This window comes from Heptranchias perlo, chromosome 16 (genome assembly GCF_035084215.1).
Source record: "Heptranchias perlo isolate sHepPer1 chromosome 16, sHepPer1.hap1, whole genome shotgun sequence".
Lineage (NCBI taxonomy): Eukaryota > Metazoa > Chordata > Chondrichthyes > Hexanchiformes > Hexanchidae > Heptranchias > Heptranchias perlo.
In genome coordinates, this window is record NC_090340.1 from 27,909,482 (window position 1) to 27,916,660 (window position 7,179).

Below are 7,179 nucleotides of genomic sequence, written 5' to 3' on the forward strand. Positions count from 1 at the left end.
ATAACTCAATACACACTCACTGAATCACTCCTTTCTAGGATTCTGAAGTTCAGGGTTGCCGTGTTGATGAATGATAGCCAATGATTGTTCATCCCCTTCCCCCAACTGAAAAATTTGAAGTATGTGTTTATTATAATTCTATAATACCTTTTATATTTCTTTCAGTTACTTTATTTCATAATAATTTCTGAGGTTTAACTTTTAATATTATGTTTCTGAGCTTCCGCTAAAATAATTGAAAAAGGGACTTACTGCGTTGGATCGTTATTTACACCAGAATCAGTGGTAGCCAATCATATGTGTTTGGACTGAACACAATTGACCTAGAGGTTTGAATTAAGTTGACATATTAAGGATAATTATATAAAGTTAGCACTGCTGACCCGAAATATTTTTTACATTTAATAAGCAAGAGTCCATAGAAATCCATTGATCTCTATTATGTAACATCCTAGCCAATTCCACAAACAAAGATTAGCTTTGTGATATGATTATTTACTTTATTGTACTCCGACATTTTAATTGTCAGTTTGGCTCAGTGGTAGCACAGTTGCCTCTGAGTTAGAAGGTGGCGGGTTCAAGCCCCACTCTAGGCTTGAGAACACACAATCTAGGCTGATACTGCAGTTTCTTCGACAGCACCTCCCAAACCCGTGACCTCTACCACCTAGAAGGACAAGAGCAGCAGGCACATGGGAACAACCCCACCTGCAAGTTCCCCTCCAAGTCACACACCATCCCGACTTGGAAATATATTGCGTTCCTTCATCGTCGCTGGGTCAAAATCCTGGAACTCCCTACCTAACAGCACTGTGGGAGAACCTTCACCACACGAACTGCAGCGGTTCAAGAAAGTGGCTCACCACCACCTTCTCAAGGGCAATTAGGGATGGGCAATAAACACTGGCCTCGCCAGCAACGCCCACATCCCATGAACGAATAAAAAAAAAAGTACAGTACCGAGGGAGTGCTGCATTGTTAGCGGTGCAGTCTTTTGGATGAGATGTTACACCAAGGACACATTTGCCTGTTTAGATGGACATAAAAGATCCCATGGCACTATTCAAAGAAGAGCAGGCAAGTTCTCCTGGTGTCTTTGCGAACTTTTATTTCTCAACCAATATCACCAAAACATATTAATTGGTAATTTGTCTCATTGCTGTTTGTCAGAGCTTGCTGTGTGCAAGTTAGCTGCCATGTTTCCTACATTATAACACTGACTATACTTCAGAATTACCTCATTGGCTGTGAAGCACTTTGGGATGGCTTGGGGATGTGAAAGGCACTCAATAAGGCAAGTTCTTTCTTTCTTCCTTAAGTGTGGAAAATTGGGCACATCCCCTTCCAGCCCCGCTAAGATATTGAGGTCAGGGAAATGTCATCTACTTTACATATTTCTGGTGGACTCCATGTTGGCATAATGCTGACGTCCGCTGGGGTGTGAAGATGCGGTGCTGGATGACTGTGTGGGGAGTCACTGGCGGGCCCACCACAAAAGGTGCAGTTCTGAAAGTGATCTTGTAAGAGTGCCTATCAAAAGAATATGGCACAGGCATTTCCTGGATACCCTGGTGGATATAGTACCATTATCATAGATAAACGTTCTAAGGCGCTTCACAGAAGACAAGAATTGACACCAAGCCAAACAGCAACAAAAATGAATGCAAGAATAATAAAGCAGACAAAGCAATACAATTAGCTAGAAAAAAAACAAATGTTCGAACCTTAAAGTAAAAATTGACACACTGCTTTAAGAGAGCCTACTTCTGTGAGCCACGCCATGCTGCACCTGTTTCAAACAGGTGAGTGTCATTGCTGGTGGGAAAGTGCTGAGAAAGCTGCAAGATCCAGAACCAGACCCACTTCCATAAATTTTTAAACTTGTAAGGAGGCTTGTGCAGGCTCAAGTAGGCCCACATTTTCTTCGCTGTAAAATGCGCCAACTCGCAAGACCAGTTGTGCGACCCTTTCTCCTGGCCAATGAAGCTCTGCATTTCCAATGGAGTCTTGTAAAATTGGCGCTAATAGCTTCCTTTATGTATAATTGTAAGGAGTCTTACAACACCAGGTTACAGTCCAACAGCTTTATTTGAAATCACAAGCTTTCGGAGCTTTTCTCCTTCGTCAGGTGAGTGTAGGACGATTCCATAAAGGTACAGCATATATAGTCAGAGAACAATGCCTGGTGATTACAGATAATCTTTCCAACTGCCCATTATCTCACCTCGGCAGAGATATAATCAAAGCAATCAAAGGAGTGGAATGGTGTTCAGACAGAGAAACATTACATACAAGTCTACTGAATACACAATCGGTCAGAACACAAAAACAGAGAGAGAGAGAGAGACACCCGAAAGGCAGAGAAAGAGAGAGAATGACCAGTTGTATTAAAAACAGATAACTTTTTTTTGCTGGTGGGGTTACATGTAGCATGACATGAACCCAAGATCCCGGTTGAGGCCGTCCTCATGGGTTTGGAACTTGGCTATCAATTTCTGCTCGACGATTTTGCGTTGTGTGTCTCGAAGGCCGCCTTGGAGAATGCTTACCCGAAGATCAGAGGCTGAATGTCCTTAACTGCTGAAGTGTTCGCGATGGACACCTACAGACGCTGAAAGACGCCTTCGTAAGAACGGGATATGACGTTCGACTCATCGATTGACAGTTCCGACGGGCCACAGCGAAAAATCGCATAGACCTCCTCAGAAGACAAACTCGTGACGCAACCAACAGAGTACCCTTCGTCGTCCAGTACTTCCCCGGAGCGGAGAAACTACGCCATGTTCTTCGCAGCCTTCAACATGTCATCGATGACGACGAACACCTCGCTAAGGCCATCCCCACGCCTCCACTACTCGCCTTCAAACAGCCACCTAACCTCAAACAGACCATCGCTCGCAGCAAATTACCCAGCTTTCAGGAGAACAGCGTCCACGACACCACACAACCCTGCCACAGCAACCTCTGCAAGACATGCCAGATCATCGACACAGATACCACCATCACACGAGAGGACACCACCCACCAGGTACATGGTTCATACTCCTGTGACTCGGCCAACGTTGTCTACCTCAGACGTTGCAGGAAAGGATGCCCCGGAGCATGGTACATCGGCGAGACCATGCAGACACTGCGACAACGGATGAACGGACACCGCGCAACAATCGCCAGACAGGAGGGTTCCCTCCCAGTCGGGGAACACTTTAGCAGTCAAGGACATTCAGCCACCGATCTTCGGGTAAGCGTTCTCCAAGGCGGCCTTCGAGACACACGACAACGCAAAATCATCGAGCAGAAATTGATAGCCAAGTTCCGCACCCATGAGGACGGCCTCAACCGGGATCTTGGGTTCATGTCACGCTACATGTAACCCCACCAGCGAAAAAAAGTTATCTGTTTTTAATACAACTGGTCATTCTCTCTCTTTCTCTGCCTTTTGGGTGTCTCTCTCTCTCTCTGTGTCTTTGTGTTCTGACCGATTGTGTATTCAGTAGACTTGTATGTAATGTTTCTCTGTCTGAACACCATTCCACTCCTTTGATTGCTTTGATTATATCTCTGCCGAGGTGTGATAACGGGCAGTTGGAAAGATTATCTGTAATCACCAGGCATTGTTCTCTGACTATATATACTGTACCTTTATGGAATCCTCCTACACTCACCTGATGAAGGAGGAAAGCTCCGAAAGCTTGTGATTTCAAATAAAGCTGTTGGACTATAACCTGGTGTTGTAAGACTCCTTACTTTTGTCCTCCCCAGTCCATCACCAGCATCTCCACTGTATGTATAATGGCCTCGAAATTTCTGGGTTCCCAATGCACTGGCAGAAATGGGGCAGCTGGGTCTTTTGCATGCCAACACCTTAAAGACCCTTGGCAGCATGCCCGATACACTGGGGTGGGGACCACAAAATTCCAAAAAGAGATGGAGCAAAGATGCAGCATCATCATTTAAAGAACTCTTCCATTTAAAGGGGTGAGTAGGCTCTGGTAAGAGGCCATGTAATGGCAGGAAAAAGTTCTGAGGCTGATGTTAAAGTTTGCTGTCAGAAATAAGGCAAAGGAGGGATATCATTATTGGAATATCTGGGAAGAAGCCATCAAATGCAGCAGTACGGGTCATGTAAGAGTATGTGGCAGCTATCAGTTTCCTCATATAAGATCGACAAAGTAGCTGTTTAAGATAGCAAGCTGGTAATGCCGGCCCAAGTTAACAGTGGTGTTTTCCTACAGAGGCTGCCAGCCATGAAACAGTCAAGCTATTGCAGTCGTCCTCTACCTCTGGCAACACTGGTATCTACTCACCCACTCCATCATTCACCCTCTCCCTTGTACTCAGCAGCCCACGGACAGTCACTTGGTGGGGGGAGGGAGGAATAAGGGTACGGATAGCTTAGATAAAGAGCATGCAGTGTAACACCGAGCACAAGGAAGCCAGAGGATACAGATGTGGAAGTGGAGCCTGTTGTAGCTGAGTAGAGGTTTGATAAATGCCAGCCTCTGGTTACAAAGCATAAGGATAAAGATTTCAGGGGTCCTGCCATGAAATAAAGGATACTAGCAGAGCATCAAACACATATGGAGGTTCTGTACAATCTCTTCCAAGATGTGGGGCAGATGGTTGGGATAGCAGTGGAGTGCACCAATATCTGAGATGGTTCCACAACAGTGCAGAGCATTCTGGAGAAGGTGGCAGTACCAGGACCATTCCATGAGAGGTCACGGCAAGTCAGTCAATTTAACGTGGAGGCACTGAATGAAGGACTACAGATGGGGGGCCAGTTGGAGAGGTTTATGACAACCGATTGCAAAGTAAATATGACAGCATCTTGGAGAAACTACAAGGCGGATATTCGGTTTACTGTATCTCAGGGATTTAATGATCTTCCTGATTTCAGCTGATTGCTGGTAATCACAATTAGAGTCATAGAATGGTTACAGCACAGAAGGAGGCCATTCGGCCCATTGAACCAGTTAGTCCCACTCCCCTGCCCTTTCCTTGTAGCCCTGCAGATTTTTTTTCCCTTCAAGTACCTATCCAATTCCCTATTGAAAGCCATGATTGAATCTACCTCCACCACCCTTTCAGGCAGTGTTCCTGATCATAACCACTCACAGCGTAAAAAAGTTTTTCCTCATGTCACCTTTGGTTCTTTTTGCCAATCACCTTAAATCTGTGTCCTCTGGTTCCCGTCCCTTCTGCCAATGGAGTTTCTCTATTTACTCTGTCTAGACCCATGATTTTGTACACCTCTATCAAATCTCCTCTCAACCATCTCTGCTCCAAGGAGAAAGACCCCAGCTTCTCCAGTCTATCCACGTTACTGTAGTACCTCATCCCTGGAACCATTCTATTAAATCTTTTTTGTACCCTCTCTAAGGCCTTCACATCCTTCCTAAAGTGCGGTACCCAGAATTGGCCACAATACTCCAGTTGTGGCCGAACCAGTGTTTTATAAAGGTTCATCATAACCTCCTTGCTTTTGTACTCTATGCCTCTATTTGTAAAGTCCAGGATCCCGTATGCTTTTATAACCACTTTCTCAACCTGCCCTGCCACCTTCAATGACCTGTGCACATATACTCCCAGGTCTTTCTGTTCCTCCACCCCCTTTAGAATTGCACCCTTTAGTTTATATTGCCTCTCCTCGTTCTTCCTGCCAAAATGTATCACTTCGCACTTCTGTGTTAAAATTCATCTGCCACGCATCCGTCCATTCCACCAGCCTGTCTATATCCTCTTGAAGTCTATCACGATCATCCTCACTGTTCATTGTACTTCCAAGTTTTGTGTCATCTGCAAATTTTGAACTTGTACCCTGTACACCCAAGTCCAAGTCATTAATATATATCAAGAAAAGCAGTGGTCCTATTCCCAGTAGCAGTAGAGGAACTGAAATGCATGCTGGTGAAGCCTCTTTCCCTCGTGGCAGTAGCACAGAGGAGTACTCCATCAGGTTTTTGATATTAAGAAGGGTTTTAACCAGGTAAATAAGGGAAGACTATTTGCTCTAGTTGGGGAGTCAGTGATGAGAGGTTATTGATTTAAAACGGTCAAAGCGAGTGAGGAGAGAGGTTAGGAGAAATGTCTTTATGTAGTGTTATTGGGGCATGGAATGTTTTGCCACTGGGAATGTGTAAGACAGAGACTACTGCATCTTTTAAGAGAAAAGTGGATAAATATTTGAACCAGTCAAATAAATAGGGCAATGGAGAGAGAGCAGGGCATTAAAATTAGTTTTGGATTGCTTTAACAAAGAGCTGGCACTGACACGATGGGCCGAATAGCCTCTTTCTTTGCTGTAAACCTCTGATTCAATGATTGTATATCCCCAGTAGCAGCTGGAATTACCCAGAAGAGTAAAATCTAAGGGGAGTTGTGACCATTGCAGCCACTGAAAGTGTGAAGTCAGTGGTGGAGGTGAGCTGTAGGTCGAGTTGTAATAGCATAACTCAAGGATGGCTTCTTTGGTAAAACGAATTCCCAGACAAAAGCAGGTATGTGCTCCTCTGTCTGTATAGTGTGGTGTGGGGGAACGAGCGGGTGGTGCTATGCATCTCCTGTGTTGTCTAACAAACCTGGCATGCTTCCGTTACTCCTCCTCTTTGAGAAAGTAAAGACACAGAGGATTTCCCAATGGGAAGTTGTCAATGCCAAGAAGTTAACAAAAACATGAAGATCAAGTCAGAAGTACGGTTTCTGCAAATCCTACAACTAGATCTGCTGGTCTCTTTAAATTCTCTTCTGCCTTTTCTAGAGCACCTAGCAATGCAGGTGAGGACATGAACTGGCGCAAATACGGCAGAAACTATAGAATATGTATGTTATGATGCATGTCATCAAAACTTCATTTCCCCGTCCAAAAACGGGTAGGCACTTCCCAATGCTCATGTGTTTTGCTTATTTATTTACAATGAACCATGGCAACAATTAACAACTAGGTAACAATTATTAAAATAAATGTTGAAGGGTCATATCAATCTTTGTACTTTTCTGTTCATTTTTCACACTGAGCAAAGATTCAGAGTTGGCCCAGAACTTCCTGGAGATCTGCACCATTGAAATGGCATAGCTACATCATAGGGCCTGTTTTACGGTGCAAAATCGCCATTGTAGGAAATTCCTGGCCAATTTATATATGTGGATAATTACCTTCTGATTTTTGTATAGTCTCGCAAG